The 23,529-nt window shown below is 42.7% G+C and overlaps 1 non-coding gene across 1 annotated transcript; it reads left to right on the top strand.

Moving 5' to 3' along the window:
- Positions 1-5,039: 5,039 nt before the first annotated feature.
- On the top strand, positions 5,040-5,112 carry TRNAR-UCU (transfer RNA arginine (anticodon UCU)). Its single transcript has one exon. It is a non-coding gene; the product is annotated as a tRNA-Arg (tRNA).
- Positions 5,113-23,529: the final 18,417 nt, after the last annotated feature.

Here is a 23,529-nt window from a genome sequence, read left to right as displayed (position 1 = left end):
CTTTGCATCAGGTGGCCAAAGTATTGGAGTTTCAGCTTCAACATCAGCCCTTCCAATGAACACTCAGGACTGATCTCCTTAAGGATGGACTGGTTGGATCTCCTTGCTGTCCAAGAGACACTAATCCTCATACACTCTTAAACTGCTCTTGTTGTTCAATTGCCAAGTCGTGTCTTACTCTCCACGACCCCATGGACTGCAGCACGCCAGGCTTGCCTAAAGCACTGCTGCCAATAAAGCTAGTGGAGGTGATGGAATTCCAGCTGAGCTATTTAAAATCCTAGAAAATGATGCTGTTAAAGTGCTGCCCTTAATATGTCAGCAAATTTGGAAAACCCAGCAGTGGCCACAGGACTGGAAAAGGTCAATCCTCATCCCAATTCCCAAGAAGGGCAGTACTAAAGAATGCTCAAGTCAGTGGACAATTGCACTTGTCTCCCATGCTAGTAAGGTTATGCTCAAAATCCTCCAAGCTAGGCTTCAGCATCACATGAACAGAGAACTTCCAGATGTTTAAGCTGGGTTTAGAAAAGGCAGAGGAACCAGATATCATATTGCCAACATTCGCTAGATCATAGAGAAAGCAAGGGAATTCCAGAAAAACATCTACCTGTTTCACTGACTACATTAAAGCCTTTGACTATGTGGATCATAACAAACCCTTAAAGTAGTCACTTTCTGAATACAGAGGGGGGAAAAACTGATTATTCAGTATAATAATTACTATTATTTGGTATGATAATAATAACAATGATAATAGCAGCTATTGTTTATCAACTGCTTATGTGGTTCAGACAACCTACTACACGCTTTATGGACCTTATGTCATGAAATCCCTACAAAATTCTTGTGAGATCGGTTGCCTTCAATTGACAAATAGGGAAGCTGAGGCTCAGAACGATTAAGTTACTCAAAAATCATAGCAGCTGGTTAAGACAGAGAGGCAATTTAAACCTTACTTTGAGGACTTTTCTGGTGGTCTAATGGCTAAAGACTCAGGGCTCCCAATGCAGGGACCCAGGTTTGATCCCTGGTTGGGGAACTAGAACTCACATGCCATAACTAAAGATCCTGCATGCCACACCTGAGACCCAGTGCAGCCAAATAAATACATTTTTTGTAAATTAGTTAATAGTAAATGCTATTTTGTCTGCTTCCCAAATTCACACTCCTGACCTCCAAGTATATGAGTCTTAACCTAGTCAGCACATTAGTGTGTGTGTGCTTAGTCGCTCAGTCGTGTCCGACTCTTTGCGACCCCCTGGACTGTAGCCCACCAGGCCCTTCTGTCCATGGGGATTCTCCAGGCAAGAACACTGGAGTGGGTTGCCATGCCCTCCTCCAGGGGATCTTTCCAACCCAGGGATTGAACCCAGACCTCCCGCATTGCAGGCAGATTCTTTATCGTCTGAGCCACCAGGAAAGCCCCAGCACATTAGAATCACAATCAAATTCGTATCTCTCGACGTGGGACCCAGGCATCAGTAATTTGGTAGACTCCCCAGGTGTTTCCATAGAGCCAAAAAATTCCTGAAATCTTAACAAAATTGTATTCCTAAATATATTTTTGGTACATTTTGTTTACTTATAGGCTGCTGCATTTGAAAAATTCAGTTTCCCACTCATGAGTCTTCTTGGCTACTCACACAAAACACTTCACCAAATGTGTGGAGGTTTTTCCCCACATCAAGCAATTCTCTGCGACCCCAGCTGGATGTTCTACAATTTAACTCAAATCTGATACTACCTACCAGGTGATAGTGTCAGATTCCACACTTTAAGGGCTCAGTCCCATAAGATGAAACATCCCCCCAATACACACACCAACACACACTTCAGGCACCGGTTCCAAGTCAAGGTGATTACCTGTGCTTCTGATTAGCTGACTATAGATCAGAAGTCCCCACAGCCCCCCTCCTTGGGTTCTTGACCCACAGGACTCAGGGAAACACTTACGTTCAGCAGTTTATTACAGGTTATGATAAAGGATTCAGACGAACATCCAGTGGAAGGGATACACGGAGGGTACGTGCTCTCGGCAGACCCACACCTCTGCCCAAATCTCCCCGTGTTCGCTGACCCGGAAGTTCTCCAAACCCTATCCTTTGGGGCCTTTATGGAGGCCTCATTATTTAGGCATGCTCGATTAATCACTGGCTATTTTTGAAATTCAACCTCCAAAGTCCTTTCCCCTCCCCAGAAGTCAGGAGGTAGAGCTGGGGAGGAGGAGAGGGTGGAGAGAGAAGGGGGACTGAAAGCTCCAACCCTCTAATTACGTGATTTGTTTCTCCTGGCAACCAGCGCCCCCCCCCATCCTAATTGTTTTCCGACAGTCACTCTATTAACATAGCAAAAGATACTTTTAAGGCTTAGGAAATTGCAAGGGTTTTAGGAGCTGTGAGCCTGGAACTGTGGAGGAAGATCAAATATAAAAAATATATTTTGGTCAGCTAATTGATCAAATCTGTATTTCTTATAAGCCACAATACCTCGGTGGACCCCTTGCTCTTCAAACATGGATCACTAGCAAAACAGTCATAAAAGTCGAAAGAAACTCATTCAGTCATTAGGAATTATCCAGTCCTTCATCGTATTACATGAAAATGTCTCCCAGGGCAAGGTCACTCAGCTTTCCAGGCTTCCATTTGATCTTGTCAGCTAAGGGGTTTGATCTTGGGCAAATTATTACTTCTTCCCGTCTCACTCTCCTCGTGATGGAGGTGGACTGAATGAGCTCTAAAGATCTCAGGATCCATAGTTTAAATTGAAACTTGGGAAGATCCATTTACTTTAAAACCTAAAGCTGCCTGATTTTGGTGGTTATATATTTGGAGCTATCGACTACAAAAAAAAGTCACAACATGAAAGTAGAGTTTTTTTTTTATTTGGCGGGAATGTTTAGGACTCTGAACCCAGGGGACAGCTCTGAGAAAACTGCTCCAAGGAGGAAAGTGGGGGAGTCAGGCTATACACAAATTTGCAACGAAGGGAGCAGACAGTCTGAACATCAAAGGTCAGGTATCAAGTTAAGGAATTTAGCATTCTACCTACTGGAAGATGCAAGCCTGTGGGCCCCCTGAATTCACTCCTTTCATATGCGCCTCAGCTATCCGGGACCAATCCTGTTTCCTTGTTCACCTTGCTTCTTGCATTTCCCCAGCTCCTCAGCAATCACCATGGGGAGTGGCAGCATCCGCTGGATCACTGTTTTGGGAGCCCTCATTCACCTTTGGAGGCCAGAAATCGCTGATGGGTGTGACATTTCTTGTTTACTGATATGGCAGGAGATATTTTCATTTCACAGAGCTATCTCTTTTCAGCACATTCTGATTTTCCCAGCTGGACAACGCATCCCACCTTCAGCTTCCTGATGCTGGCCAGAATTTCTAGTGACCCTTGCCCATGGGTTCACACTTACATCCTTACTCTTCAGGCATAAGTAACCACCACTACCCGCACTGTCATTGTTCTTTTCATTCATTCAACAAATATTTATGGAGTAAATATTCTGCACCTAGTTCTGTTCTAGGAGCTGTAAATATAACAATGAACAAACCAGACAAAAATCCTGCCCTCAAAAATCCTGGAGATTGCAGAACTGATTCTTTCGAACTGTGGTGCTAGAAAGTGAAAGTGAAAGTCGCTCAGTCATGTCCGACTCTTTGTGACCCCATGGACTATACAGTCCATGGAATTCTCCAGGCCAGAATACTGGAGTGGGTAGCCTTTCCCTTCTCCAGGGGATCTTCCCAACCCAGGGATCGAACCCAGGTATCCCGCATTGAGGGCAGATTCTTTACCAGCTGAGCCAAGAGAAGACTCTTAAGAGTCTCTTGGACAGCAAGTAGATCAAACCAGTTGGATGGCATCACCAACTCAATGGACAGGAGTTTGAGCAAACTCCAGGAGATGGTGAAGGACAGGGAAGCCTAGCGTGCTGCAGTGCACAAGGTTGCAAAGAGTCGGACACACCTGAGCAACTGCACAACAGCAATAGTAGAGGGAAATAGACAACAAATGACTAAAGAAATATTTAGTCTCTCTGGTGGTGACAAGTGCTAAGGAGTAAAAGAAGACAGAGCAAGCAGCTAGAAAGGCAACGGTGCCATTTTGGATAAAGTCTTCAGCGTAGGCCTCTCCAAAGAGGGTGTCGTTGAACAGAGGCTGAGTGAAGGGCAACAACAAGCTCATCTGATGAAAGAATGATCCAGGCAGCTGGAACAGAACAGTTTTCTAGAACTACTCTGCACGACTTCAGGGAATACCTCATGGATGAGGGTTGGACAAGGGCTGAAACTGCAGCTGTGCAGTTTGGAGATGAGAATAGTTCATCTTAGCCTAACCTGGCTTTTCAGCTCCTACTTCCAAGGCTTTTGAAATCATACTTATTGAAATCACCTTTGAAAAAGGTTTGTTTAGCAAAAGAAGCAGGCTAACAAACACAGTAATTATTAAAATCATACTAATAAGAGGACAGAGCTATAGTCAAAACAGGCAATCTGATCTCAGCTCTATCTTATAAGAGGGATTTGACCTTAACCAAGATTCATCACTTCTCTGTACCTTAGTTTCCATGTCTGGAAAATAAGGAGGATAATAAGCAGACAAAAAAAATTTTTTACAAAATCTGGTGTAAAACAATTGCTCAATAAAACAATTATCACAATTCAAAATATGGAGTTGTATGGGAACTAATCCTAGAGACATGTGTCCTGGGATGAAGTTCCAACTCCATCACTTACTAGACATATGACTGAGAATAAGTTGCTTAACTTCTCTGCGCCCCATATTCCTCATCTATAGACATGGAGATAGTCATTCATGCCCAACCTCACGGGTTGTTACATTTTAAAAAACTGGAAATTGCAGAACATTGTTTAAACATTTAGGGTTTTTTTTTTCCCCAGCTAGATGAGAAAGCACAAAGGCACAGGGTAAGATATGATCTGAGAACTTATATCAACTCAAAACTCAAGATCATGCATTTAGTGCTTCTTGGCAACACAAACAGCCATTCTAGAATAACTTTTACAGGGATTTCCCTGGTGGTCCAGTGGTTAAGACTCTGTGCTTCTACTGCAGGGGGCACAGGTTCAATCCCTGGTCTGGGAACTAAGACCCCACATGCCACGCAGTCAAAAGAAAAAAAAAAATAGGAAAATTTTTGCAAAATCACAACAATGGGTGATTCAGTTCCTCTTTAGCACTAATCCTTAGCTTTCACCCAAATTGAAGAAAATTATTTTTTCTATCTGGAATTACTGAAGCACAGACGTCTGTAACCAGAGTGATCTTAGAGTTCTTCTGGTCCAATCTTCATACAAATAAGGAAATTGAGGCCCAGAAAGGTAAAGTGTCTAGGCAAAGCCACACAGGAAGTTAGAAGGGACCCAGAAACAAAATCAGATCCCTTGACCTGCCCTCAATTTCCCCTGTGCGCCCCTACCTCCACCCCCGCACCCCTGACTTCATATTTGAGGAGTCTTCTTTGTTCCATCCTGTTTCTGAGCCTGAGTCCCACCTATTTCATTGCATTTAGAAAGGAGTCTTTGCTTACAAAAGCACTCCCTGGGTATTTTTCTTAAATAAGAGATCTATGTTTCCTCATCCAATTGTAGCCACATGCACACAAGAACATCTCACATTGCCAGTCTCTCCTAATAGTTCACGTTGTTAGTTGAAACACTATCAACAGTTGGACTGCATTCAATTACACAGTCATTACTCTGAGGCTATTTAAACAGAATACAATAGAACTCCTCTTACCCTTAGAAAAAATCGTATTTGAAGAAAAAAAAAAAAAGAAAGGAACAAATGGCTTTGTCAAATGAAGACCATTAAAACCCACAAATGGGTTCAATTGCCAGAAAAATTCTAGCATGCCCAGAAACAACAAAGCACAGATCTGGCCAAAGGCGGACCAAATGTGAGGATTCCTGTGGAGAAGAATCGGAAGCACCATACAGACAGACAAGACTTGTCATCTCACTTGACACTTTCTTCCAAAGGCCTGGAAGCACTTAAGTGGCAGATCTGGCTTTCCCTAATGACACCATGCTGGGGGGGAATAATGAACCGAGGCTTCTTCTTGAATGGTCTCTAAGGAACTCGCAGCATAACAAGCTCAATGGAGATGGTCCTATAAAGCCCAGATTTCACCTCCGGGGAAGTTCCGGTGACAGCATCTGAAAGGCTTGGTCAAGGTGAAGAGGTCAGTGGAGTGTGAGAAGGTTCTACAGCATGACACTAACAGAAACTCTCACAGAAATGATGTATTTTCTTTCCCTGGGATTCAGAACCAGGTCCATCATTCAAGAGACTGACACTCTCCAACCTCCTGACTAAGGTAAATTTTAGAACTGTTTCCTATTGAGGCAGCACCTCTTCGTGTAAAAACAAAAAACAAAAAAAGACGGTAGCCAACACAGTGCTTCCTTCCTGCTCCACCTCCCCGGTCGATAGGCCTTGTATGCCCTTCCAAAGACAATGCTCTCCTCCTCAGAGGCAAAAAGATCACATGTCATTTCAGATGCTGATACTGAAGGTTATAATATTGCTGATCACAGTGACGATAGATCATGTTTATTGAACACTTCACTCTGTGCAAAGGGCTCCTATGAGCTCAATTAATGCGTACAGCACTCTCTGAGGTAGATATTATGAGGTAGATACTATGACATCTTTGTTGTTGTTTAGTTGCTAAGTCGTGTCAGACTCTTCTGCAATCCCATGGACTATAGCCCGCCAGGCTTCTCTGTCCATGGCATTCTCCAGGCAAGAATATTAGAGCAGGTTGCCATTTCCTTCTCCAGTTCTTTCCTAAGGGATCTTCCCAACCCAGGGACAGAACCTGCATCTCCTGCATTGTAGGCAACTTCTTTACCATCTGAGCCACCAGGAAGCCCCACCGTGACATCTTTTACAAATAAAGAAACAGGCTCAAAGAGATGAAGCAACTTGCCTGACGTTACAGAACCAGTGAGTGATGAATAGGAATTAGTGCTAACTAATATGTCTGCAGGACCTACATTTTTAGCTATTAATATTTTTATTCCTGGTATTAGAGGTCAAATTCTATATAATCTAAAGCTAAGCAGTAACTCAAGCTTAGGGACAAGGACAGAAGACAAAGATTGCTAAGAAGAAACTTCACACTGTCTCCAGAATACCTCCCCTCTGATGGTTCTTACAAATAATATACTCTCAACAGGTTATCACCCTCAAATGTATAGAAATGTAGGTATATCTATTCACAACATTGTGAATGTACTAAATGCCATGACATTATATACTCTTTTAAGTGGTTAACTTCATGTGATGTGGATTTCACAAAACTCAGTAAAAATAAAACCAGTATTTGAGAAAGATTTTTTGGTAGTATTTTTTCCAGCTTTATGGAGGTACAATGGACAATCAAAAACTATATATACAGGGATTCCCTGGTGGTTCAGTGGTTAGGACTCTGAGCTTCCACTGCATTGGGCTCAGATTTGACCCTTGGTCAGGGAACTAGGATCCCACATGACCAATGGCGAGACCAAAAAAATCCATATATACAGTTGACCCTTGAACAACATGTTTGAACTGTACATGTCCACCTATACATGGCTTTCTTTAGATAAGTATGTATTATAGCACTACACGATCCACAGTTGGTTGGATATGGAGGGCCCAATTCTAAGGTTATACTGGGATTTTGTGAAGGGCCAGTGCCCCTAACCCCCAAGTTGTTCAAGCATCAACTGAATTTAACATATGTAACCTGGTGAGCCAATATACATATACATTGTTAAATATTCACCACAAATCACCCCACACAGTTACCAGTTTACTTTTTTATGGAGAGAACTAACCTTTCAGCAAATTTCAAATACACACTACAATACTGCCAACCACACTCATATCACTGCACACTGGTTCTCTAGAACTTATCTTGCATAGTGGAATAAGAAAATGAATATGTCATTTTCATGTATGAGAAACTTCCTCTGCCTCAAAAAGATGGAAGTTTTTCCATGCATTTTGAAAAAGTAAATATGGGGCAGGGCAGGGAGAGGTTCTACTTGGAGTCAATTTCCAAACACATGGAGAAGTTCAATAAAGCGATTTCCACTTTCTACAACCCAAAATCTCAGAATTAGAGAGGACCATAGAGGTCATCTGAGCAACGTCCTTCCCAAAGCAATAATCCTTCCTGTACTTAATCATCCAGATCATATTCCTTGATACATGGTCATCCAGCTTCTGTTTAATATTTCCAGTAACTAGCAACCTACCGCTTAAAAGCCAGCTGTTCTATTTGTAAATAGATCCAATTAGGGAAAGGTCATCCTTTATGTTGAATTAAATGTGCTGTCCTGGTGCTTCTGTGCATGTTCCTGCTTTAACCTTTTAATCTGTTCTGTCCAATTCACCAGTCAGTAACTGTATATGGCTATTTGAATCAAAAGTCAATACTATTAAATAAAAATTTAAATAGTGCCTCAGATGCAGTAGCCATATACCAGGTGCTCAATAGCCACACACCAGGTGCTCAATAGCCACATGCGGCTTGTGGCTGCTGAACTGAACAATCAAGTTATATAAGATTTACATCATATCAAAAACTTTTATTGGATGGTACTGCTCTATAGCAAAAGAAAATGTCTAGTACTTTTTCCACATGAAAAGCTATCCAAATGTTCCCCCTCAGTCATTTTTTAAATCCATTGTTATTGAAATATAGTTGATCAACAATGTTATGTTAGTTTCAAGTGTACAGTAAAGTGAACCAGTTATACATTTACATCTATCCACTCTTTTTTAGATTCTTTTTCCATATAGGTCATTACAGAATATTGAGTAGAGTTCCCTGTGTTATACAGTAAGTCTTTACTGTTACTGTGTGCTCAGTCATGTCCAACTCTTTTATGATCACATGGACTGTAGCCTGCCAGGCTCCTCTGTCCATCTGATTTCCCAGGCAAAAATACTGGAGTAGGTTGCCATTTCCTCCTCCAGGGGAATCTTCCCGACCTAGGGATCGAGCCGGCATCTCCTGCATTGCAAGTGGATTCTTTACTGCTGAGCAACTGGGGAAGCCATAGTAGCGTGTATTAATGATCATTTCTTATCCAGAATAAATCGCCCTAGTCCCTTCAACTTCCGGGAATAGTGCATTGGTTTCTATGGCTGCCTAACAATTACCCCAAACATGGGGGCTTAAACAGCATTCATGTATTATCTCATGGTTCTAGAGGTCAGACATCAACAAGCTCACCTGGGTTCTGTGCTCCAGCACTCCTCTCAAGGCAAAATCAAATTGTCACCAGATCAGGCTCCTAGCTGGAGGCTCTAGGGGAGACTCGGCTTCCAGGCCTAGTCAGGTTGTTGGCAAAATCCCAGTTCTGTGTGACTCTCGGAGTCACTTGCCTGTCTGCTTGCTGGCTGTCAGCCGGAGCTGCTCTCAGTTTCTAGAGGCTGCATTACACTCCTTGCGCGTGGGCCTCTCCTTCCCCTCCACCATCAAAGCCAGCAAAAGTGCATCGAATCTTTCTGCTGCTTCAAACCCCTGTGAAATTCCTATTAGGCTACCAAGCAAAGAAAACTCTGCTTGTAAAGGGCTCCTGTGATTAGAATGGTCCCATCTGGATGATGTCCCTATCATAAGGTCAACTTATAAGGAACCTGCAAAACTTTGTTTGCAGATATGTTGTGATAGCCACAGCCTAGGGATTGGAGGAGCAAATATTGGGGTGCCATCTCAGAATTCAGCCTACCACAGTGATTTCCTGTAACTCTCTAATCATGGCTATGATACTCGAATTTTCTAAAGAGCTATTGGCATAGTGATTATAGACAATAATACTGCATTATAAACTTCAAAGTTGTTAAGACACTAGATCTTAATTATTCTCGTCACAGGAAAGAAATAATTATGTGACATGACAGAGATGTTAGTTAACACTATGGTGGTAATCATATTGCAGTATGTAAATGCATCAAATCAGTACATTGTACACATTAAACTTACACAATGTTCTATGTCAATTATATTCCAATTTAAAAAAAATGTTTTTTTAAATAGCTATTGGGTCCAGGTCATTTCTTCCTTTGTGTTTTACAAAAAAAAAAGAGGTGCTACCTTATCAGGAATCATTTCTAAAGTGCAATTCCAACCAGAACTTTAACTTGCATATGTGCAGTTTGACCCATCCTGGAGATGACTAATTAGCCACAGGAATGCAATCAAAACTCAGAAGTAAAGATCTTTTCCCACCAATTCGCTATTCAAGTAGTTGAAAGAGGATAAGATGGCTGGATGGTATCACCCACTCAATGGACAAGAGTTTGAGCAAACTCTGGAAGATAGTGAAGGAAAGGGAAGCCTAGTGTGCTTCAGTTCATGGGGTCACCAAGAGTCGGACACGACTTAGAGATTGAACAACAGGAAATCAGTTATTTAATGATATTAACATGTGCTGAACTCATATTCAATTGAAAAAATCTGAATTCAGAGAGTTTAATGGGATTGGCTTTGTATGCCTAAAACACAAAGCTTATTAAAAGAAAATACAGAAGATTTTAATAATTAAAAATTGAGCGCAAAATTAGTACCCACAGTAGTCTTAGAAAAAGGTTAGCAAAACATTACATTTAGTAGTAATGCAAAATAATAGCCTTTTCCATTACTCTCACCTGACTACACTTGCTAATCCTTTCAAAATGTCGTTTCACAAAAATATTTCCCTCCTTTGTGGCTTCTTGGAAAAGACAGCTACTAGGACTTGGGACACCTTAGAAGCAGCAGGGTAACATTTTTAAAAGTTTGAATCCTCCAAGGCAAGAAAATGTTCAAATGGTGAGCTAAAGACAACCTTCTCCCAGCCAAAAGTAACAATTAGGGGAAATACACAAAACATATCTATTGCCACCAGGCTTCCTCCCTTGGAGAATTCATGGAGATCCTGTGCACATAGGTTCATGTATGCTCCGTGGATCAACGTTTTCTAGCACATTTTCCTCCTTTGTAAAATGCAGTACAGTGGTCTCATCTACCTCAGGCACTTCATGGGTACAGGGTAGACAAGAAGGAACAAAACAACAATGGTTTGAAGGTGCTTTTTTTTCTCCAGCCTTATTGAGGTATGATTGACAAATACATATATATATATTTAAATGTACAATTTGATGTTTTGATCTATGTATACATCTGGAAATGATCATCACAATTAAACTACCTAACATATCCATTTTCTCACAGAGTGGCCGTTGTCCTTCCTTTCTTGGTGGTGAGAACACAAGATTTACAGTTTCAGAAAATTTCAAGCATACAATACAGTATTGTTCACTGGTATCACATTGCTGTACAGCAGATCCCCAGAACTTACTCATCATGTGCAACTGAAACGTTGACTACTATTTTCAGCTCATGGAACAGAGGAGGAAGCTACTTCACTGAATTTCTCCAGTTTCTGGCAAAGTCACAGGAACATGTACGTGAATGCGTGTTGTTGCTTCAGTCATGTCGGACTCTTTGTGACCCCATGGACTGTAGCCCCCCAGGCTCCTCTGTCCTTGGGATTCTCCAGGCAAGAATGCTGGAGTGGGTTGTCATGCCCTCCTCCAGGAGATCTCCCTGACCCAGGAATAGAACCTATGTCTCTTATGTCTTCTGCATTGACGGGTGGGTTCTTTACCACTAGTGCCACCTGGGAAGCCCCATAGGAACATATTGCTCTGTAATCTCCTCATCTTGAAACTGAAAACAATATATGGATAAATAATTGCAGAATAAACTATAACTCATAATTAACATTTTTTTTTTAACTTTCCTGGACAACAATGCTGCTTTGAGTGAAAAAAGTCCATAAGCACTCTGTGAGTAGATGCCACCCAGACAGATGAGGGATCCTCAGTTACTATTCCCAATAGTGTAAGCTGACTCCAACATCCCACAGGACGCCACTCCTATTTAGTGGTAATACTTTAGGACTAGCTGCGGCTCTTTTGCAAAGGGCTTTCACCAGATACCAGTAACTCCACAATGTCTGCCAAGCTCTGCTACCTACCTCCAAAGAAGCCGTCCTTTCTTTGACATCCCTGTTTCAGCTTCTCCCAAGGTCCATTATCTTCAACACTGACAGTTGTGTTACAAATAACGCCATAGAATCGCAACACTTTCAAGGGTTCTTAAAAATTGAGTCCAATCCCACCTTTTCTAAATGAGAAAACTGAGGTACAAAGATGTCAGGGTCATAGAACTCAGTCCGATGATGACACTCATCTATTCAGAATCATCTTTCAGCCTGGACTAAGTTTCTCACTACCTCTATGTGTAAAAGCTGACTAATTCATAAGGCCAAGGAAGAAACATGGGTCAGGCTAATGCCCTGAAGCAAATAATGAGTTCAGCTCCTGGATGGCCAGTTCATCCATTTCATGTTGTCTAGTAAGATTATGCCTATAGAGACTTTCCTGGCAGTCCAGTGGGGCCTGGGTTCGATCCCTGGTCAGGGAACCAATCTTGTATAACTTGCAGTATGGGGAAAAAAAAGAAAGATTATGCCTATATATTTCAGATTACTTTTTAACTTACTTTAAAATTACTTTTGATTTACATAAAAGTTGCAAAAATAGTCCTCAGAGTTCCTACATACCCTTTACCCAGCTTCCCCTAATGTTAGCACCTTGTATAAACTTAGTAAAACTATCAAAACGAAAAAACTCACATCAGTACAATGCTATTAACTAAACTACAGACTGAACTTATTGAAATTTCACCTTCTTGCACTGGTGTCCTTTTTCTGTTCTAGGATCCCATCTAGGCCCCAGATTATAATCGCTATTGTGTCTTTTTGGTCCCTTCTAGTCTGTGACAGTCCTTTAGTCTTTCACTGTCTTTCAACATCTTGTCACTTGGGATGAGTACTAGTCAGCTGTATTTTTTTTTGTAAGTTTTTTTGTTTTTATTTTCTGGCTGTGCCACATGGCTTGTGGGATCTTAGTTCCCCAATCAAGGATCAAACCCATGCCCCCTGCATTGGAAGTGCAGAGTCTTAACCACTAGACCGTCAGGGAAGTCTGTAATCAGTTGTTTTATTAAATGTCTCTCAGTTATTTCAGGTCATTTTGTTGCAGGAAGGGGGACCCCTTCCAGGGCCCGAAACTGGGCTCTTGTCTAACACTCGGAAATGAATTGTCCAAGGAGACACATGTGCTGACAAAGCAAGAGATTTTATTGGGAAAGGGCACCTGGATGGAGAGCAGTAGGGGAAGGGAACCCAGGAGGACTGCTGCCACATGGCTTGCAGTCTCGGGTTTCATGGTCATGGGATTAGTTTCTGGGTTGTCTTTAGCCAATCATTCTGACTCAGAGTCCTTCCTGGTGGTGCACGCCTGTTCAGCCAAGATGGATGCCAGAGAGAAGGATTCTGCGAGATAGTTAGACATGTGGTGCCACTTTTTGACCTTTCCTGAACTCTTCTGGTTGGGGGTGGCTTATTAGTTCTGTGTTCCTTACCAGAACCTCCTGTCATAAAACAACTCATGCAAATGGTTACTATGGTGCCTGGGTGGGCAGTTTCAATCAGTGCGCTTCCCCTAACAATTTGAGAGAAGTCCAAATCTCAAAGCTTAATGAAGTAGGCCCTCTTTTGCATCTTGGTCAGGCTCACATGTTTACTGCTCAGTTAGTACCGGGGTTCTTTTCATTTATGACCATTCCCTAGATGAAATGAAGACAAATTTGTCATCATTCACTGGCCAGAATTAGACTCACTACTCTTCAGGTGTCTTTGGAGAATTACCTTGTAATGCATCATGAGTAATGAGAAACACTGTCAGGACATACAACGTGAGGCTGATTAATTTGTTAATCATGAGTCTTTGTTGTTATCTTGCCTGGTTTAATTATGACAGAGTACTGTGGTGAAGCTAAACACATGGACACAGGGGTACAGTCAGAAGCCATGAAGAGATATGGGTGTTACATGGACAGCTCCGGAAGTACTAACTCTAGGAGGGCCAGGCAGTGTTCATTTGAGCCACTTAGACCCCGAAGCACCAGAACCTTCAAGCTGGGGAATGCTGGGCATGATGAATGACAATAAACACTCTGTATGCCACCCCACCCTTTGGTACATCATATTCCCATCATATTAATAAAATACAGTGCCCATCGTAAAACAGAGCATGCATGCCTATGGAAAGCAGCTGGGAAGAGGCCTGCCTGGAAAGTGATCTTGGACCAATTTCTAGTGTCTCTGAAATATCAGCAGTTGGGGCAGAGGATGGAGGGAAAATGAGAGAACAGGCGTTGGACTCCATAAAAAGCTACAGTGACAGAGTCACATAAAGCACTAATTGGAAACATTCACTACCAAATAATCATCTCTGGCATCAAAATTATGCTCTTCTGGGGACTTTCCTGGTAGTCCAGTGGTTAAGACTGTGTTCCCAATGCAGGTGAGAGGGTAACAGCCAGGAAGGCTAGGGGTCCCCAAGCGGAGGAAATAGGCTGCAAGTGTCAGATGTTTTTTTCTTTTCTCTCTTAATCAGCAGGAGAAAACAAACCACAAGTGTAAGATTTTTTTTCCCCTTTTCTATACAAAATTAAAAGGAGGTTTCTTTTAAAATTTTGTGTTGCCTTGACGATACCTGATTCCACCTGAACTTAACTTTTCTCCAACCTTGAGCTAACCAATGCGTTTTTCTTATGGAAATGTTTTTCTTAAACTATGTTAATGAAACTATGTATTTGCTTGGAAACCTGCCTTTCTTCAAGATTCATGTCAGTTGTTTTATGGCCCAGGATGACTCACCTTGTGCCAATGTTATGTCAAGATGAATGTTGTGGGTGAGCGGCCTGGTGCCACTCTCTGAGGGTTGAGACATTTCCTTTCTCTAATTAGCAGCCTGCTAGTCGGTATCTGCTAAAGACTAGCAGGGGGGCACTCTTTCTGCCCCCTTCTGATGTCTATGTCAGAAGCTTTCTCTATCTCTTTTATACTTTAATAAAACTTGATTACACAAAAGCTCTGAGCGAGCAAGCTTCATCACTGGCCCTGGATTGAATTCCTCTCCTCCAAAGGCCAAGAATCCCAGCGTCATTCATGGCTAGTAGCAGCAACCTTTCACAGAGGGAAACAACCTTTTCCTTGTCAGGGAACTAAGATCCCACAAGCCACACAGCACAGCCAAAAAAATGATGCTCTTCAGATACAGCCCCCACCCCAGCACAACCCCAAGGCTTGATCATCTTGCTGACAGTGACTTCTTGTCCCTGACCCCAAGCCACTTGCTCTTCCTCTACTGGGTCTCCAGCTCTGGGCACGATCTTTACTGCAGCACCTTTTTTTCAGGTCTGTTTTCCTCCTGACACTGTTAGGGGAAGCACAATGACTGAAACCGCCCACCCTGGCCAAGCACCACAGTAACCATTTGCATGAGTTGCTTTATGACAGGAGGTTCTGGTAAGGAACACAGAACTAATAAGCCACTATCAACCAGAAGAGTTCAGGAAAGGTCAAAAGGAGACATCACATGTCCAACCACTTCCCAGAATCCTTCTCTCTGGCATCCATCTTGGCTGAACAAGGCGTGCACCACCAGGAAGGACTCTGAGTCAGAATGATTGGCTAAAGATGACCCGGAAACTAATCCCATGACCATGAAACCCGAGACTGCAAGCCACGTGGCAGCAGTCCTCCTGGGTTCCCTTCCCCTACTGCTCTCCATCCGGGTGCCCCTTCCCAATAAAATCTCTTGCTTTGTCAGCACATGTGTCTCCTTGGACAATTCATTTCCGAGTGTTAGACAAGAGCCCAGTTTCGGGCCCTGGAAGGGGTCCCCCTTTCTGCAACAACACTGGAGGCTTCTCAGAAGCAGTGGGCAAGGCTGCTGTTGGGACATATGGTGATCAGCGAAGCAATGGAGAACTGTATCTCGTTTGATCCTCTCAATATTTTTCTGTCTAATGATTTTCTGTTATTATTTTAATTGTCTGTTGTGACCTCAGAAAGTGATTTTCTGACCCAGTAAGGAGAGATGACTGGTGGTTTGAAGAACACTGGACTGGAGGGTTCTTTAAGATCTTTTTCTGCTTAATGTTTTAAAAATCAAAGGGGTTAAGTTGGAAACATGGCAAAACCAAATATGTAATATTCATTCACAACCTCAGTCTTCAAATTAAATTTTATTAAGTTAAAATATTGATCCTCCAAAAAGCAAACAGGGCAGATACTGTTTTCATTTTAGGGAGGAACATGAGACTTAAAGAGTTTAAACCACCTGCATGAGGTTGCACTGTGATTTCCACAGTGCCAGGACCAGAGAAGATAAAGCACCTGAATTAAATGCCAAATTTGTCTTATGCCCTCTGCTAAGCCAAGAGCAGCAAACTCAAATGGCTTTAGAAGTTCAGCAAGTCATTTAATGTGTATAGAGGGTGTCTCTGGTGGCTCAGATGGTAAAGAATCTGCCTACAATGCAGGAGACCTGGATTTGATCTCTGGGTTGGGAAAATCCCCTGGAGAAGGGCATGACAACCCACTCCAGTATTCTTGCCTGGAGAATCCCATGAACAGAGGAGCCTGGTGGGCTATAGTCCCTGGGGTCGCAAAGAGTTGGACACAACTGAGCGACTTTCACTTTCACTTTTCACTTTCAGAGGGTGTCAGACCCTACAAGTGGTAGAGGCAGTGGCAAAGTGGAGGATGTGCCTGGTGTACGACAAACAGATCACACCTTCAGGTCACATTCAACCTAGGGGACCTGTAGGTCATGACCCCTGTGGGCACCTTTACACCCAGGACCTCATTTGACTCTCATCACAACCTGTAAGGTCTGCATTATCATCCCCTCTTTACAGCTGAGGATGCTGGGGTTTAGAGAGGCTAAGTGCCTGGGTTAACCCCTACTGTGTGCATGGGAAGGGCCATCAAGCCCGGGCCATGATCTAGGGGCCCTTGTCTCCTGCAGCTACAAAATATCTGACTTTTGTAGTTGCTGACAATCTGAGGAAGGTCAAAGAGAGCGATTCAGCCAGACTGAGGCTGTGGATGAATATTACGTATTTGATTTTTCCATGTTTCCAACTTAGCCCTTTTGATTTTTAGAATATTAAGCAGAAAAAGATCTTAAAGACCCTCCAGTCCAGCGTTCTTTAAACCACCAGTCATCTCTCCTTACGGGATCGGAAAATCAGTTTCTGAGATCACAACAATTAAAATAATAACAGACAATGATAAGACAGAAAAATATCAGAATCTGTCACTCATGATTAGTGGTGAGTATTATTTTAGGAAACTTGTTATACACAGTGAAAAAAATTAATTGAAAGAAAAATTTTTAATACTCACTTTTGAAATTCATCTCTCCAATCCAAGCCCTTCACTCTATGGATAGGAGACAATGGGAAAGTTAATGTCAGGGCTAGGACTACAGCCCAGATCTCCCAATGCCCAGTTCATGGCTAAGTTCCCTCATCACAGTGCCTGTGCAAAGGCATTGTTTGAAAATTCTGGCAATAGGTACAGTATTCTTGCCTGAGAAATCCCATGGACAAACAAGCCTAGTGGGTTACAGTCCACGGGGCCGAAAAAGTGTCAGACAGTTGAGCAACTAAACAACAACAACAACCCATCGTCAGCCAGTGGTGCACGAATAAACTTACGTCTTATAAACAATCACTCTGAGGGTGTTTACTTCATGTTCACGCTGTTGAGTCATCACATTGCAGGAAGAGGGCTCTTGTTTAACACTCGGAAATGTGTTGCCCAGGAGACACGTGCTGACAAAGCAAGAGACTTTAATGGGAAGGGTGCCTGGGGCAAGAGCAGGAGGGTAAAGGAACCCAGGAGGACTGCTCTGCCACTTGGCTCACAGTCTCAGGGTTTATGGTGATGGAATTAGTTTCCAGGTTGTCTCTGGCCAATCATTCTAACTCTGGGTCCTTCCTAGTGGTGCATGCATTGCTCAGCCAAGATGGATGCCAGAGAGAAGGATTCTGGGAGGACATATGGACTGATGTCTTATGTCTCCTTTTGACCTTTTCCGAATTCTTCTGGTTGGTGGTGGCTTGTTATTTCTGTGTTTCTTATCAGGATCTCCTGGTAAACTCACACAAAATGGTTACTATAGTGCCCAGCCATGGTGGGCAGTTTCAGTCAGCATTTTTCCTAAGAGTTAGAGTCCCTGCATGTCCAGCTGTTGGATGTGCTAGAATTTAAAGAGAATTCTGTGCCTCTTATAACATTTTGGAGCCAGAATGATCTCTGTCACTCTCTTGAGTACAGAGATGGTGGAAGGTCTGATGTGAGAGTACACTGTGTTGCTGTAGCCCCTAAGTGGGCTTCCTTCAGGGGCGTGTGTGAGGATGCCCTTCCTTTGGGGCTTTTAAGGAGCACCCAGATCACTTGATCTGTGGAAGAAGTCCAAGCAGGAGTGGTTGTGTGGGGTGGTCTGAGGAAAATACCAGGGGCTCAGAATATGACTGAAGGAGAACTGAGTAGAACTCCTCTCTCTGGAAATTTCTGCAAGAGCAGGGGCAGAACATTCTGGAAGAAGCAAAATGGAGTAGGTAGAGAGAAGACAGGGTCAGAATGTGACTGGTTAAAGGAGACCTCAGCTAAGCATTACCTCCCCTAGGTGCTTCTCTGAAAGCAGAAGAATGAGGACAGAACTTTTTGGAAAAGAGCCATTTCACAGAAGGCAGAGCCTAGCAGAGGCTGTTGCTGGAAGGAAAGAGACTGATTATCATGTATGATCATGAGCCTCAAGGTTCTAAATATATGGTGGACCAACTGCTTTTATATGTTAATTTTCTTTCTCTCTTCTTTCAAAGCTGAGACACTTTCAGCTCGTTCTAATTTTTAAGCCACATTTTGAGACCAACTCCATTGTGTTATCTTGTTCCCTTTCTGCCTCTCCTTTCTCCCTTTCCATATTTTTAAAAATATGAACTCCGTATGTCCAGCCCCCAGAGAATAGTTTTCAAGGCTCAGACATTCCCTAAACCAGATAGTTATGTGATTTATGCACACCAAATAAAAAAGAACCTAGTATTGTGGGAAGGGAGATGGTAAAATGGAGGCATAAAGGGGAAGAAGGGACAGAGACCAGAAAAAGGGCAAGGCTGAAGGCTGGGACTCAGCAAAGAAATTGACAAGAGAGAGCTCAGGGGAAATCAAAGGCTCTCAGTCACCATCAAAATGAATCCCAATGATATTTAATCCTTGAAGAAGTATTGATGGGGTCTAATCAATATAAATAAATGCTGATCTCAAGGAAGAGGGGAAATTCATCCCCTAATTATATCCAGTAATGGTTATTTCTCAAATAATTATTGTATTGTCTAATCTATATAAGTAAATGCTTATCTGAAACAGAAAGAGAAAACTAAAAAAAAAAAAAGAAAAGAAAACTGCTACCATCAAAACTAATTCCAGTAAAGAGTTTGACAGTATCTCAAAAAGGTAAACATAGAGGTACCATATGACTCAGTCATTCCACCCCTAGGGGTATGCCCAAGAGAAATGAAAACAAACATCCACACAAAAACTCATACATGAATGTTCATAGCAGCATTATTCACAGTAGTCAAGAGGTAGAAATAACCCAAATGTTCATCAGTTAATGAATGGATAAACAAAGTCTGGTTTATGCCCACAAAATGAAATATTCTTCTGTAATGAAAAGGAATGAAACACCAATACGTGGTACAACATGGATAAACTATGAAAACATTATCAAAGTGTAGAAGGCAGACACAAAGGGCCACATGCTGTTTGATTTAATTTATATGAAAGATCTAAAATAGGCAAATGGATAGAAACATAAAACATATTACTGGTTGTGAGGGGCTGGGGAGGAGGGGAAGGGGAGGTTTAGAAGCTCCAATGGCAAGAGTCAAAGTCAAGTTAACCATAAGCTCAGATTTTAAAATTTATGGTTTCAAAATATGCAACCATCAGTGAGGAAATTGAAAAGTCTTTAATTCATGCCAAGTGTGAGCTTTAGCTAAATACACAACATTATTCTTAGTTAAAGACAGAATTCCCCCTATCTCCCCACCATAAAAGGAAGAAACAGAAAAAGTGGGTTACCACATTGAGGTTTTCCTTTCATGTATACCTTCATGTGACTGACATTTTATTTAGTCCTCTGAGACAATGAGGGGCTTCCCGGGTGATGCTAGCGGTAAAGAACCCACCTGCCAATGCAGGAGATGTAAGAATCATGGGTTCGATCCCTAGGTTGGGAAGATCCCCTGGAGGACGGCACAGCAACCCACTCCAGCATTCTTGCCTGGAGAATCCCATGGACAGAAGAGCCACGGGCTATGGTCCGTAGCATCACAAAGAGTGGGACATGACTTAAGCGACTTAGCAGGCACGCACTGAGACAATGATTTTCTTCCCCCCCTTGAAGCAGAGTACTTGTAATTACAAAGCCCAAAGTGGGAATTGGACCCACCAAGAGACACTCACAGGGCAGATGGGATTTTGTGAATTCCTTCCCTCTGTAGAGTAGCATTTGTGGATCACCCACACTCCACCTGGGAAGCCCGGCAAACACAATCTGACTCCAGTAGGCATATAGATCGTGTTGCCATTGGGAAACCAAACAGTGAGACTGAGTTCGTTCAGATCCAGCACCAGAGCTGAGAATTCTAGCAAGAGAGACAAGCTTTAAAAGGAGAAATATAGGAACTTCCCTGGTGGCCCAGTGGCTAAGACTACACGCTCCCAATGCAGGGACCCTGAGTTCAATTTCTGGTCAGGGAACTAGATCCCACATGCTGCAACTAAGACCTGGTACAGCCAAATAAAATTAAATTAAAAAGTAAAAGTTTTAAAAATAAATAAATAAATAAAAGGAGAAATATAGGAGATTGGCCTGATAAGACAGCCCCTCCTCGATACGTTTGTGGCTTTTCTTCATGTCCAACATCACTGTCCCCTCCACAGGCATGGAGCACACAGGGTCCCCTAGCCTGCTGTGTGATTATTTGTCCCATCTCAGATGTGTTTTCCCCCTGAGGACCATCCTTTTCTAGAACTCTTGTGGATCAGTCCCTTTCTTATTCCTCCACCAGACTCTGCCAAGTCCTGGGACAGGTGGGCCTCCTTGGTCAAAGAGGTAGGGCTCCCAGGTGCTTAAGGGACACCTCCAGCGCTGCACCTGGGTGCCCTTGGCTGCCCATTCTGTGGAAATCAGTCCTATTAACAAATGCATGCTTGTACCAGACTTTGCTGCGCTCTTGGGATCGTGTGAACTAGTAGTTAGTGGTCACTCACCTTCTATGTTGCTCTCCAAACAAGATGGGTTTGCTTTTTTTTTAAAAAAAAAAAAAAGGTGGTATGGAAGTCTTGCTGCCTCCTGAATGATAACTTCTTCCCGCCTAGGCATTCATCCCAGATCTGGTCCTAGGAAGAGTCTGATTTGCTCATCCTCAGTGAGTTACTACAGATTTGGTCAATGGGAGGAGGAACAGGCAGGCAATGGGAAAGGTTCAGAGAGGCTCCAGTTCTGTCTCAGTTCACAAAGGCACCTGAAGCCTTGCTCTTGACCATTATGACAGGGGAGGCTTGGCTTTGACCATTAGGGCATGGGTGGCACCTGGAGACAGGCCTTGGTGTGGGTCTTCCAAATCAAATGGTGCCCAAAAGTCTCCCTTGAGCCCTTGGAATTTTCTGCAGGCCTTGCTTTATTTATTTATTTTTAATTTTTATTTATTTGACTGCACTGGTCTTAGTTACAACACGTGGGATCTAGTTCCCTGACCAGGGATCAAACCCATGCCCCTGCATTGAGAGTGCGAAGTCTTAAACACTGGACAACCAGAGAAGTCCCTGCAAGTCCTGCTTTAAAAGCTGAGGAAGTGGGAATTCCCCAGGGAATCAATGGTTAAGATTGTGCTTTCACGGTAGGGAGTGCAGGTTCTATCCCCAGTTGGGGAACTAAGATACTGCATGCTGTGTGGTTCAACCAAAAACTAAAAAAAAATTAATTAATTTAAAAAAATTTTAAAGTAAAAGCTGAGGAAGTTATCCAGATGGTGTCAGCTCGGTGCCAGAGCTGGGGGGCATGGTCATGAAAAGATTACAGCAGAGGGAGACATTGGTCTGAGGGTCTCCACCTCGGGTGACCACATGACTTCAGGTGGAGCTAGCGAAAGGGAAGATCTGCCAAGAAAAATAAATCAAGTAAATTAATTTGTAAATGTTTTGAGGCAGGGCACAGGCAGCCTCCAGTCATTTATAATCGTGATAGGCTTCGTTTCCTGGGCCTTTATGGTTGTCATTTTGTCCTAAAGGCAGATTCACAGAAGGAGGTCAGTGCAGGTCTGGGGGACCCATCAGTGGACAGAGAAATGAGGCACACATTTAAGTAGAAGGATTGGTTGGACAGGGTTTGAGGAAAGGAGTCAGTCGGGATGCTGATTTCTAATAAAGGGAAAGCTGACAAGCAGGAGGCCTCTTGGAAGGCAGCTCCCTGCCCAGAGGGCGGTGGGCTAGACTCAAGGTCAAGGGAGCAGGCCCCTATTACAAAAGCTAAGGCTACTGAACGGGCAGCTGTCAATGGGGAAAGATCTAAAATTATGTAATGCAAGCCAGGTGCTAACGACAAAGAATTATGCAGCATTATAAATTTCAAATTATTTTCTCTCACCAAAAAAATACATCATGTGGGGGCAGGGGGCAGGCTACCACATAAGCCTTTATACTCTCATGCCAAAGAACTTGTATTTACTTTGTAGAGGAATCGATTCTATCATGTGGTCAGATCCACATAACTAGGTAGCCCACGAGTATGAAGCCTGCCCAGAGGCAGGTCATTTGGCCCGACCTAGGAGCCAGTCGTGGCCAGTTATTTAAAGATTGCCAAATTACTAGATATTGCCGAGGGAGTCGTTCTGCTCAAGGGACCCACAGGGCATCAGGCTGCAGGCACCACTCCCCTCTGCTTCTCCACTGGGGGGCTGGGGCTCTGGCTCCTTAGGATTTCTCCCACAGCTCACTTGGACCTGCGTAGATGTTGACTGTGATAGCTTTGAATCTAGAATTCACTTTGGAGAGAATGGCTATCTTAACAATTCTAAGCCTTCAATCTGTGAACATGCCATGTCTTTCCAATTATTTCAGTCTCATCTAATTTAATTTCTCTCAGCAATGTTTTATAGTTTTCATCAGAGTGGTGTTGATAGTCTTTTGTTAAACTGATTACTGGTTATTTTATGTTTCTTGGTATTGCCATAAATGGGATTTGTAAAAATTTCACTTTCCAATTGTTTCCTGCTAGTATATAATACATGAGATTTTTCTATATTAACCTTGGATCCTATGACATTGCTAAGATCATTTATTAGTTCCAGTATTGCACTGTAGAGTCCCTGGAATTTTCAACATAAACAATCAGATGATCTACAGACAGGGACAGTTTTCCTTGTAAAGAAAAACTCGAACAGAAATATTTTAAAAACAGAAAGAAAACCATTTGAAAACGTACTTATCAAAGTTCTGTAAAAGCACTAGAAAACCACAGGAA

This window comes from Giraffa tippelskirchi, chromosome X (genome assembly GCF_054371585.1).
Source record: "Giraffa tippelskirchi isolate mGirTip1 chromosome X, T2T-mGirTip1v1.2.pri, whole genome shotgun sequence".
Lineage (NCBI taxonomy): Eukaryota > Metazoa > Chordata > Mammalia > Artiodactyla > Giraffidae > Giraffa > Giraffa tippelskirchi.
This window is presented reverse-complemented; position numbering and strand designations above follow the sequence as displayed.